The 12,945-nt window shown below is 46.3% G+C and overlaps 1 protein-coding gene and 1 long non-coding RNA gene across 9 annotated transcripts in view; one reads left to right on the top strand and one right to left on the bottom strand.

Annotated features, from left to right (window-relative positions):
• Window positions 1–12,945, top strand: part of LOC135909204 (uncharacterized) — a 444,253-nt gene that overhangs the window by 197,349 nt on the left and 233,959 nt on the right. The window lies entirely within an intron of this gene.
• LOC135909225 (uncharacterized) lies at window positions 7,104–11,058 on the bottom strand. Its single transcript, XR_010566642.2, has 3 exons — window positions 10,940–11,058; window positions 8,450–8,489; window positions 7,104–7,216 (listed from the first exon to the last, which is right to left on the bottom strand). It is a non-coding gene; the product is annotated as an uncharacterized lncRNA (long non-coding RNA).

Below are 12,945 nucleotides of genomic sequence, written 5' to 3'. Positions count from 1 at the left end.
TTCTTCGTAACTGCGAGAAGCATAAAAATAGCTCGATATCTATATCAGAAGACTTCTCGACCTCAGCACGTGACATAGGCAGGAAATTTTGGCAGTCCTCCAAAGCAGAACGTGCCGCTGGTGATAAGGTAACACTTCTTTTTGATAATCTTAAAGTGCACGATCAACTGTATGTATGGAATGACGTACAGAAATGCAGGCTACCTTTGAACCGTACACGTCGCGACGACTCCTGGAACTCTAGTGCTGACAATGCATGACGAGCAGGAGTTGTAAATTCACTTTCTTTAGTATGCTTTAATGCAAGGAGCATTGTTAATAAAGCTGAAAAATTAGAAGATACATTGTGAATTTACTCTCCTGACATTGTCGTCATAGCGGAAACATGACTGCACGCTGATATTTATGATTCAGAAATAGTTCCTCCCTCTTATTTTCTTCTTCGCTCCGACCGCGACAGTCGCGGGTGCGGAGTCGCTATAGCAGACGCCAGGGCTTATTTTTTCGCAAAGGTATTCCAGATCATGAAAGTGTGTGGTGCACTGTATATGTCCAGGATTCACGCGTGCTGATAGGCGGTATTTATAGGAAACCAAGCGGGTCCGACGATTACGTGATGAAAATTCACGACTTCCTTTGTGGTAGGTTGAAAGATCGTACTAAGGTAATTCTTACTGGTGATTTTAATCTAGCCAATATTGATTCGAGCTCGTTGACAGCGGGTACCAGAGATGTTAGTAGTTCTGAACTGCTTTTGAACTTAGCGTTTAACCTTTCGTTATCTCAGCTAGTCACGGAGCCAACACGCATTCAAGGGCACACAGTTTCAATACTATACCTTGCATTTGTCTCTAATAATCTAATAGCCGACATCACACTCGAAGAGGGCATATCAGATCATAAGCTGCTGCTGCTAACAGTTACTATCGGCGTTAGCGGACCAGTTCCTGAATCACGTGTAGCTGTTAAAAACTACAATAGAGCTGACGATGTCAGCATCATCGCCTACCTTGATGTAGCGTTGGAAACCTTTTTCACTAAAAATTATGGTAAAGTGAATAGTGAATATTCTATGGCTTAAACTAAAAGACATAATAGCACATTGTGAGAGAGCGTTCGTTCCCACGCGAGTGAAACGTACAAAACGCAGAAACCCATGGATTACGCGTAGTGTGATCCACCTAAACTACGAACGACGCGGAAGAAAAAACGTACACTTGAAGATATTCGCCGACTTTCTGGTGAGCTAAACACTGCTTTACGGAAGGCAAGAGATGTTTTCTTTTCAACAACACTATGAATTTTATGACACAGCATCAACAAAAGTTTTGGTGCTACCTATCCAGGCGCGACAACCATGTGACTCAGATCGACGTAGATAGAATTATAACTGATGAAGCTCACACTGTCGCCAAGACATTTAACAGAAACTTTCTGTCCGTTTTTACACGTACCCCTGCGCTTTGTTGAGAACGGCCCGCTGAGGTGCAAGTTTTGCCAGCCGGTTGCGACAGCGGCGCCAACTTTTCTTGGAACCCCTTTTCTTGGAACCCTCTAGCCGCACGGTGTCACTAAGTCTAATGTGTCCACAGGACAATGCGCCACGTCCGCCACTCTGCGTCGTGGGATTGCCGAGATGAGTTCGACGAACCAAGCTTTGTGACTAAACACACCACCGCCGACCTGGTCTGCCGTTAGCAAGGGAGGTCCCGAGGAAACGTCTTCGGAGGCCTCTTCCCACGTGCCTTTCAAGACGCAAGACAACGGAGCACCGGCGGCCGCACGCTGCGGGGGTCAGCTCGGGGAATAAGATGCGCCTTTCCTGACGTAAGCCCGGACTTCTGCGAAGACAGTCTGACGTCGCAGGGGGGGGTGACCGTGAACCTACGAGGAAGTGTGTCTGTGTCCCTCCCGCAGAAAGGCGGCTCGTCTACGGTGTCTGGTCGAACGTTTCGCTCACCTTGGGATCGAGGGAGGGCTGAAGGTTTATAAACCGCTGTTGTGTGGCTGCTCAGTGTACTTTCTCTCGCAGTCATGCTAGACTGATGAACTGCAACGCCCTTATGTAGATACTGTAAAAAAACCCATATTCCTCGTCCTCGATGAGAAGCAGTCCTTTCCTTCAACAACGTCCTCAGCGTGGATAAGTTGGACGACGGAGGGCCAGCTACCATCTAATTCATGCCCGACTCCACTCTTAACAACTTGTTACGAACGCTGGGATTGCCTTCCAGCTGACCAGCTCAATCAGAGCGTATCGCCAGGGTGTCAAAGTTCACCCTTGCAGGAAGAGCCCGCTGATGCACTCGCAAGCGAGACAGGGTCATTACTATCACCGGCCTCAAAGAACTTTGATCAGCCCTTACGTGTGGGTAGAGAGTCACTGGCAGCCGAGCAAAAGAATGATGATAGCTTAGCTAAATTACATCAAACCGCTAAAGAAGGCATTGCTAGGCGCAACGTTACGATACATGAGAGAGGAGTATTGTTGTATCGGCACTGCATAGATCGAAAGGATAGGATTCTAGGTCAGTTAGTCGTGCCTACTAAGTTCAGGTAGGACCTTTTGAGTCTCTGTCAACGAAATGGGTGGTCTGGCCACCTAGGCATAAACAAGTCAAAGGAAAGTTTGCTTATGGAATACTACTGGCCTGGCTGTAGTATTCCTCTAGTCAACACACGAACGAGGACCCTTGTTAGGGGATTCTACCAGTATTAGCGGTGACGTGTAATCACTCTCAGCGGGCTCAATAACTCCCAACTCTAGCATGCGCTGTATCTCTGCCCCCCTAATTTCTCTCTGTCTTGGAGACACCCTGTCAGGCTTTGACCTTACGGGTTCGGTTGATGTCAGCTCTATTTCATGCGTTATTGCAACGTGCGCTGGCATGCCTGCCAGCGCTCGGGTAAACCAGGAGAGACATGGAAAGCTCCACTAAAGGTAGTGCTCTTAATAACAGAACCTTTCAGACGACTTGTAATAGACATGGTGGGGGCCTCTACCAAAAACAAAATCGGGTTACAGGTACTTGTTTACCATGCTGTGTCCGGCTACAAAGTTTCCAGAAGCAATCCCTCTGAAGGAGCTCAGCTCTTTCGAAGTAGTAGACGCGCTGTTGACAGTGTTTGCACGAGTTGGGTTTCCAGCCGAAATTCAAGCGGATCAAGGGTCAGTATTCACCAGCGCACTGACTTCCACATTCTTGCAAAAGTGCGGGGTAAAGGTCATACACAGTTCCGTCTGTCACCCTCAATCAAACAGTGTAGGGAGGTGACATTCAGTGCTAAAGCGAGTTTTGCGTGCGCTCTGTTACGAGCACAACGAGGACTGGGAGAACTATCTGCCGGCAACATTGTTTGCTTTGCGAACGATTCGACATGAGGCTACAGGGTTCTCGCCAGCAGAACTAGTGTATGGGAGGACACCGTTCTCCACTGAGAATGTTAAGAGAGATCTGGGAGGAAAGAGGAGAGAGTCCAACAGTTGTTGAATACGTGCTAAATTCGCTGGAACGGCTAAGCGCAACCCAAGAACTAGTCGGAAAGAACATGGGAGTAGCTCAAAAGAACGCAAAATTCTATTACGACAAGAATTCGAGGCTTCGTACGTTTAACCCCGGAGACCAGGTAGTGATCCTCAAACCTTCAAGAAAGAACAAGCTTGAAGTTCACTGGGACGGGCCCGTTAAAGTGTTGCACAAACTTTCAGATAGTATGTTCTGAAAATGCCCGGTCGCAGGAAGGAGGTGAGGATATATCACTGCAATTTGGTAAAGCCGTATATCGAGCGGAGCGGAGTCATTAACTATACCATCAAAGAGCAGGATGGAACTAGTGCAAGTTTAAGAAGTATAGGGCGACCTCCAACACTGAAATCGGCCTAGAAGAAGTAGTAAAACATTCGATAAGCTCGCACGCTCTTAGACCCGAGCAGCTAAATAAGCTAAAAGGGGTGCTATAGGGGAACATCTCGACAGATTCAGCGATCGGCCAGGTAGAACCGAAATAATAACGCATGAAATAGAGCTGACATCAACCGAACCCGTAAGATCAAAGCCTTACAGGGTGTCCCCAAGACAGAGAGAAATTATGGGGGCAGAGATACAGCGCATGCTAGAGTTGGGAGTTATTGAGCCCGCTGAGAGTGACTACACGTCACCGCTAATACTGGTAGAAACCCCTAACAAGGGTCCTCGTTCGTGTGTTGACTAGAGGAAGTTAAATGCCATCACTAGGGATCACCTGTGCCCGATACCCAAGATTGAGGAACAAATTGAAAGAGTTAGCGCTGCTAAATACATTTCAACTATAGATCTCGTGCGGGGGTACTGGCAAGTTCCCCTTTCAGAAAGTGCCAGCCGCTATGCCGCATTCATCTCGCCTGTAGGCACTTTTCGCCCTCTCGCACTCAGCTTCGGGCTGAAGAACGCGCCGTTTAGCTTCTCTAAGTTAATGGATATTATCCTAAAAGACTTGCAGGAGTTCGCCTTGCCATACCTTGATGATGTAGCAATTTTTTCGGACAGCTGGGAACAACACGTATGGCACCTCAAACAGATGTTCTCACGGTTGAGGGAAGCCGGCTTAACGATGAAAGCGGAAAAGTGTAGATTTGGTTGTTTGCAGGTTATTTATGTGGGGCATGTTATTGGCCAGGGTGCCAGACGGCCGGCCGAGCTGAAAATAGCTACGATTGAAGAGTTTTCTCAGCCGCGCACGAAAACAGACCTTCGTTCATTTTTGGGTCTTGTGGTGTACTATCAACGGTACATTCCGAATTACTCGCAAATGGCAAGTCCATTAATGGACGCCCACCGAAAGGGAGCACCGAGTAGCGTACACTGGGATAAGAACAAAGAGAAGGCTTTCTAAAGTTTGAAAACGCTATTGGTTTCTCGTCCTGTACTCCGCGCGCCAGACTACAAAAAGGAAATCATAGTTCAATGCGATGCAAGCGACAGAGGTACGATAACGAGGAGCATCCTACCCTCTATGCCAGCCGTAAACTAACTGTAAGAGAGGAAGCATGCAGCGCTTCAGAGAAGAAATGCGCTTGTTTAATTTGGGCCTCCCAGAAGTTGTCGTGTTACTTGTATGGAGCGAAGTTCATCTTCAAGACCGACCACTGTCCTCTGACGTGGCTCAATCAAATGTCACACAAAAATGGCTGCTTGCTCCGATGGAGTCTCATTCTCCAAAAGTACAACTTCTCCGTTCGATATAAGAAGGGAAAGTTGCATAGCAATGCGGATGGTTTGAGCAGGCTAATTTGAATTTTGCGTTTAAGGGTCCCGCCTAAATTTTGTGGTTATTGTTGTTAATTTCGTTAAGCCAAGAAGATCCCCTCTCATTTAGCAAGATTCCCTCCATAATTGCTGAATTTTTCAGCACGAAATTGCTTCAAAAATTGGCATAGCGGAATGCTGCATTTTTTTTTCTGCACTTATGTTTTCTTTGAAGCCTAGCGGGTCTAAAGTGAAATGCAAGGTACGTCACCTCGGCGCAGAGCCGTGTTGTGGGGTTCGTTTTGCAGTTGCCTGTCCTTGTTGGATGTTTTGGGGTGGTGACATCATTACACAAGTGGTCGCTGCGAACCAAGGCATCATCCCCAGGCCACCAGCCGTTTTCTTCCTGCCCAGCGCTTGTCAGCGCTGGACAGTCGAGATTTTCCGGGCCATGGAGGCACTGCTAAGAACGCCCCGCTGAGGTGCAAGTTTTGCCAGCCAGTTGCGACAGCGGCGTAAAATTTTCCTTGAACGCCACCGCAACCGTCCAGCCACACGGTATCACTAAGTCTACTGTGTCCACAGGACAATGCGCCACGTCCGCCACTTTGCGTCGCGGGATTGCCGAGATGAGTTTGAGGAACCAGGCTATGTGAATAAACACACCACCGCCAACCTGGTCTGCCGTGAGCAAGGGAGGTCCCGCAGGAACGTCTTCGGAGGCCCCTTCCCACGCGCCTGTCAAGACGCAAGACAATGGAGCACCGGCGGCCGCGCTGCGGGGGTCAGGTCGGAGAATAAGATGCCCTTTTCCTGACGTAAGCCCCGAGTTCTGCGAGGACCGTCTGACATCGGGGGAGACCGTGAACCTGTGCGGAAGTGTCCGTGTGTCCCTTCCGCAGAGAGGCGGCTCGTCTACGGTGCCTGGTCGAACGTTTCGCTCACCTTGGGATCGAGGGAGGACCGAGTGTTTATAAACCGCTGTTGTGCGGCTTCTCAGTGTACTTTCTCTCGCAGTCATGCTAGACTGATGAACTGCAACGCCCTTATGTAGATACTGTAAATAAACCCATATTCCTCGTCCTCGATGAGAAGCAGTCCTTTCCTTCAACAACGTCCTCAGCGCGGATAAGTTGGACGACGGCATGGGCCAGCTACCATCTAATTCATGCCCGACTCCAATCGTGACAACTGGTTACGAACGGTGGGATTGACCTCCCAATCCTTACAGCTTACGGAAATTCAAACTGTCACGGATCCTCCATTATCAATGTCTGAAGTAGTCATAACTCAAGAAGAAATACTTAATTTATTGCTACAGATTGACGTTCAAAAAATCATCAGGTCTTGACAATCTTCCAAATGCTTTTCTGTGGCGTTAAGCAGAACAGAAGTCTTTTCTTACATGAAATTTTCGTAGCATCGCTTCAAACAGCCACCGTGCCGATGGACTGGCTCCATGCCAAGGTACTTCTGATTCACAAAGGAGGTAATAAGTTACTGGAAAACACTTTCATCTGCAGAATCTACAAATGTAAGCGGCAGAAAACTAAAGTAAAAGAAAGTAATGCTTAACATTCTCGGAAGAAAACATCAGCTTACGATAGGTAACGAAGCACTAGAAGTGGTAAGAGAATACATCTACTTAGGCCAGATAGTGACCGCAGATCCGTATCATGAGACTGAAATAATCAGAAGAATAAGAATGCGCTGTGGTGCGTTTGGCAGGCATTCGCAGATCATAAACAGCAGGTTGTCATTATCCCTCAAGAAAAAAGTGTATTTATTTATTTATTTATTTATTTATTTATTTATTTATTTATTTATTTATTTATTTATTTATTTATTTATTTATTCCTCAAATGACCCTGGAGAGGGGTTTTACATGAGGGGTGGGCTGCTTCAAAGGAAAATGCGTTCGATGGCAGTCCTGAATGCAGTCACACTGGAGTGGTCCGCTGCTTCTTCAGGCAGATCATTCCAGTCTCTCGCTGTACGTGGAAAAAACGAATGAAGATGGGATGATGTGCGCGCATGCGGGGGGTACACTGACTTTGAATGATTAGTCCGGGATGAATGGCGGTGAGCTGGCGATATGACGCTGTTACCAATCGGGGCATGATAAAACTTGTGATATAGAATGAGTCTGGACACTTGACGTCTCGCTTGTAGTCTAGGAAGATTCGCATGAGATTTTAGTGCTGTGACACTTGTATATGAAGAATAGTCATGGAAGATGAATCGGGCTGCGCGGTTTTGGACAGATTAAAGCATGTTAGAAAGATTAGTATGATAAGGGTCCCAAATTGAGCATGCGTATTCAAGTTTGGGCCTTACCACAGATTTGTAGGCAACAGTTTTTACTGGAGGAGGGGCAAATTTCAGATGTCGCCGGAGGAAGCCTAAGGTGCGGTTAGCCTCGTTAGTTATTTTAGAGATGTGAGAGGACCATGAAAGATGTTGAGTTAAGATAAGCCCCAAGTATTTATAACAGGTCACAGCTGATATTATTGAATTACCTATGAGGTATGAGGGTGCTACATAAGAGTGCCGACGATTGAAAGAGATTAATGAGGTTTTATTTACATTTAATAACATTAACCATGTCTTACACCATTTTTCAACCGTTTGTAAGTCACGCTGCAGGGCAGGGATATCTGAGCTATTGTTAATGGGTCGGTAAATAACACAGTCGTCCGCAAATAGGCGTATGTTAGAAGATATGTCATTAGGAAGGTCATTAATGTAGATTAAAAAGAGGAGGGGGCCAAGAACAGAACCTTGAGGAACCCCAGAAAGTACAGGAGACAGAGGGGATGAAAAGTTATTTGCAAAAACGAACTGTTGTCGGCCGGTCAGAAAGCTGCGCAACCAATTATAAATTAAGGGATTGAGATTCAGGACTGAAAGTCTCAAGAAAAGACGGTTGTGGGGTACCTTATCAAAAGCTTTCTCGAAGTCTAAAAACAATGAGTCTACGGGTACATTAAGGTCTAATTGGGAACTGATGTCATTTACAAAGAGCGCAAGTTGAGTATCGCAAGATAAATTCTTAAGAAATCCGTGCTGACTATGATAAAAAAAGTTGTTAGAAATTAGACATCTCATGATGTGGGAAAAGATTACATACTCCATCAGTTTGGAACAAACGCTGGTAATGGAAATAGGCCGGTAGTCAAGACATGACGTTGAAGAAGCTTTTTTGGGGACTGGAATGATCTTACCTGTCTTCCAGTCCTGCGGCACCACTCCAGACGAGAGTGACTGTTGAAAAATGTGTGATAAGATGACACTAGTGACATCTTTTGTATTCTTAAACACTTTCGCGTTAATTCCGTCAATGCCAGCCGATGAAGTTAGCTTCAAAGATTCTATTAGTCTGCAAATGCCATGAGGTTCAAACGTGATGGCAGGCATGGGAGGATATTGAGGGTTAGGGAAATAAGGAAGATTGCCTTCAGATTATTTTGTAAAAACTGAACAGAATGTTGAATTAAGTGTTGTTGCAAGTTCAGTATCAGGAATAGGGACGCCATTTTGGTCAAGTACATTTATCGATTTCTTTGGGCATGGATTGACAACCTTCCAGAATTGACGGGGGTTATTACGTAGCATATCAGGAAGTGAGGCTGAAAAGAATGATCGCTTAGTTTTGTTAGCTTGTGACTGAAACATTTTGTCAATGCAGCGGTACTTTTCCCATGCGCGCGACATGTTAGATTGCTTGGCGATACGATAAAGCCTTTTCTTTCTATTGTTCAGGCGTTTTAATGTGTTATTAAACCAAGGGGATGAGGGCCGTTCAGTTATAGTGATGGTAGGAATATGGGCTTTCGTTAGTTCCTGCATTTTAGATTTAAACATTAACCAGTTATCTTCAACGGAACGACAAGTGAACGTTTCGAGAAAAGAGTAACTGAACTGAGTTAACTTTTCATTGAACGCGACATAATCCCCTCTGTCGTAGAGTGTTATGATCTTTCTTATTTTGGGGGGATATGTTATATGAAATTGATAAGTAGCGTGAATTACAGCATGATCACTAAGCCCGGGCAAAAATGTCATCTCAGAAAAGTTGTCAGGATGCGTGGCAAACAAGAGGTCGAGCAAGCTGCTCGACCTGCCCGACCTGCAAGCTGCCCGACCTGCAAGCTGCTCGACCTGCGCCTGTCCCGTCTCGCTTGCTGTGTGTTGTTTTTTCGGCGCTATAACCCTCTTCTGGACGATTCATTTATATGCCTTGTTGGATTGAAGATGAGTTGAGATAAGCCAAACGTAAGACACGTGTCAAGAAATTCACTTTCTGCATTGCGCTTCGATAATGTTTGTGCTATGTCAGACCATACTATTGCTGGAAAGTTGAAATCGCCGAACAGAATGATTGGCGCGTTAGGAAAAGAATGTGCCAGAGTGCAAAGTGCCTCATGGAAGCATGCAACAAAGCTTGAATCGGCATCAGGAGGACGGTAGCAAGATCCGAGTATTAAGGGTCGGTGTGAATTTTTAGTGCACAGAAACAGTATTTCCAATGGAGAGGAGATATCAATTTTGAAACAATGAAGGTTGCGGTTAGTGGCTATTAACACTCCTCCTCCTCGCCTCACATCACGATCGCAACGGAATATATCGAAGTCGGTTAAGGCAATCTGAATTTCGGTGTTATCAATGGTTGTGTGTAGCCAAGTTTCAGTAAGAATAAGAACGTTGCTATCTGTGGTGGAAATAAGGTTAGAAACAGAGTCGAGCTTAGGCAGAAGGCTTCTGATGTTGGTGTATAAAATCGAAAGAAGGCATTCTTTTTGTTGTTCACCAGGATCATTCTTTAGCTATGTTGGTCGTTGGATTACTTTGTCCGTAGAATGATCATATACATAGGTGGAGCTGTCCATTATTAACCTGTTGTGACGAAGCTTATAATGTTTGCCTTGAGGTTTTGAAAATGCAACAAGTTTTTTGCGTGCGAGCCGCGTGTTTGGTGAGTAGTCTGGAGATATACTGAAATCAGTATCTTTCAGTTTACCCGAGTTTGCTAGAATGCGCTCTTTAACTTTGAAGTGCGCGAACTTGGTAATTATAGGTCTTGTTTTGTTTACATCAAAAGATCCAATCCTGTGAGCGCGCTCAATGTCAACTGGCTGCAAATCAACGTTGAGTTTCGTTTTGCAGAGTTCAATCACCAAACCCTCGGCTTTGTTCCAAGTTTCATCCGGGTTGTCGGTTATGCCATAAAATAGAAGGTTTGATCTGCGGGCATTATCTTCGTAGGCATCCATTTTTGACGAAAATTGGGAAAGCTTATCTGCGTTTTCATTTGCGACAGCTTCAACGTCATCTAACTTTTCTTTTAGTGCGGGAACGGGTGAACAATCCTGCTCAATTTTTAGGAGGCGGTTCCGAATTTCTTCAAACGCTTTGTCATTTTGCGACAACTTGGCGTGGATATGTTTTATTTCATTAAGTAACGATGACTGTCCTGACTTCAGTTCTTCAAGCGCGGTCATTATTTCGCCGACTGCTTCATTACCAATTGTTTGACTGGCTGCGGAACGAAGAGTAGGCCCTGGGTTCAGTTCGACATCCCCCGACAGAACTAACAGCGATAGAACAGCCTCGGTACAGTCATATGCAATGGATAAACAAAAGCGTGGGCTCGGCAACGCTAAGAGCGCAGGGTAGCGAGTACGGGGGGCGTATAAAGAAAAGCAATTCGTTACCTGCACGGCAAAAAGGCGATGAGTTAGAGCGAAGCCCATCGCAGTTGCGTTGCCGAGCCCACTGAAGCGCAGTTCGAGCGCGCCGCGCCTTTTATCCTCTTCGCTTGATGCTGTTGGCGATCTGTTGGCTTGTGACCCAAGAGGCCCGTCCGGTGCGCAGACTGGATGCTCTGAAGAACACACTTCAGGACTGCTGTGCAAGGGCGCGGGCAATCGTTCTGCTGGTGACGGATCAGACAGGAGAGGGGGTAAGTCCGAGGGAAATGTACGGTGAATTCTTGGTACTTCGGGTCCGGTTAAGGCGTAGGTAGACGAAAAACAGGCCAGGGCAAGGTTGACTACCTGCACGGCAAAAAGGCGATGAGTTAGAGCGAAGCCCATCGCAGTTGCGTTGCCGAGCCCACTCAACAGCTGTCTTACCAGTACTCACGTACGGGGCAGAAACCTGGAGGCTTACGAAAAGTGCGCTACTTAAATTGAGGACGACGCAACGAGCTATGGAAAGAAGAATGATGGGTGTAACGTGAAGGGATACGAAAAGAGCAGATTGGGTGAGGGAACAAACGCGAGTTAATGACGTCTTAGTTAAAATCAAGAAAAAGAAATGGGCATGGGCAGGACATGTAATGAGGAGGGAAGATAACCGATGGTCATTAATGGTTACGGACTGGATTCCAAGGGAGGGGAAGCGTAGCAGGGTGCGGCAGAAAGTTGGGTGGGCGGATGAGATTAAGGGGTTTGCAGGGACAACGTGGTCACAATTAGTACATGACCGGCGTAGTTGGAGAAGTATGGGAGAGGCCTTTGCCCTGCAGTGGGCGTAACGAGAATGATGATGATGATGATGAGACACTTACAGGCCGATTTCACTCACTAGTTCTTGTTGTAAAATGATGGAGCATATTGTTAACAAAGCAACTACAACCTACTTAGAAGATAACAATCTACTTTACCCCAAACAACACGGAATTCGTAAAGGTCTTTCTACCGTAACTTTCTACGCATGATTTTGCTGCAGTAATTAACTCGAGACTTCAGACTTTGCCAAAGCATTTGACAGGGTGTCCCATCCAAAATGAATTGACAGGCTTAAAAATATCGGGATTGACACTAACATAGTACACTGAATAACCGCCAATCTCTCAAACCGCAGTCAGTAGGATACAATAAATGACACTGAATCTGAAGTGTTAGATATCTACTCCGGTGTTCCACAAGGGTCGGTGCTGGGCCCCATTCTTTTTCTAATATTGGTTAAAGACATTCATTCTCATGTTGAACCTGATGTAACACTAAGGCTATTTGCAGATGACTGCGTCATCTACGCCACAGTGCAGACGATTAACGACCAGATACGACCTAATTCCTCCTTAACTAACATTGCCAAATGTTGTCAAGAATGGGGAATTGGAATTAACGTAGCAAGAACTTCATCCATGTCTATAACTCGAGAGAAGGTAGCCTTAAAATTGCTGAGCACTAGGTCGCGGGATCGAATCCCGGCCATGGCGGCCGCATTTCGATGGAGGTGAAATGCGAAAACATCCGTGTACTTAGATTTAGGTGCACCTTAAAGATCCCCAGGTGGTCGAAATTTCCGGAGTCTTACACTATGGCGTGCCTCATAATCAGAAAAAAGACGGAGAATGCGGGAGATGGCAATTCAAGACGATGAGCAAAACGTGAACAAGGTGAATGCAGGAGCCAACGTTTCGACAAGTGGACTTGTCTTCTTCAAGGCGACATATGCTTTCCTCGCCGCCGTATATATAGGTGGGGTTCTTCTAAAGGGGAGGGGGTGTGAGGCGGGAGGGCGTGGAAACGAGGGAAAGTGTGTTAGCGTGTCGAATTAGTAAAGGAACGCTGTGTACAAGGTCAAAGCCAGGACCCCCGCTCCCCTGACCCCAGTCTGTTAAGACACGCGCGTTAGCCGGCGTGTCAAGGGCGTCTGACACGCCGGCTGACAAAAAAAAGGGGGGGGGGGAAGAAAAAGGAAAAGGGGAGGG

Source organism: Dermacentor albipictus, chromosome 9 (genome assembly GCF_038994185.2).
Source record: "Dermacentor albipictus isolate Rhodes 1998 colony chromosome 9, USDA_Dalb.pri_finalv2, whole genome shotgun sequence".
Taxonomy (NCBI): Eukaryota; Metazoa; Arthropoda; class Arachnida; order Ixodida; family Ixodidae; genus Dermacentor; species Dermacentor albipictus.
This window is presented reverse-complemented; position numbering and strand designations above follow the sequence as displayed.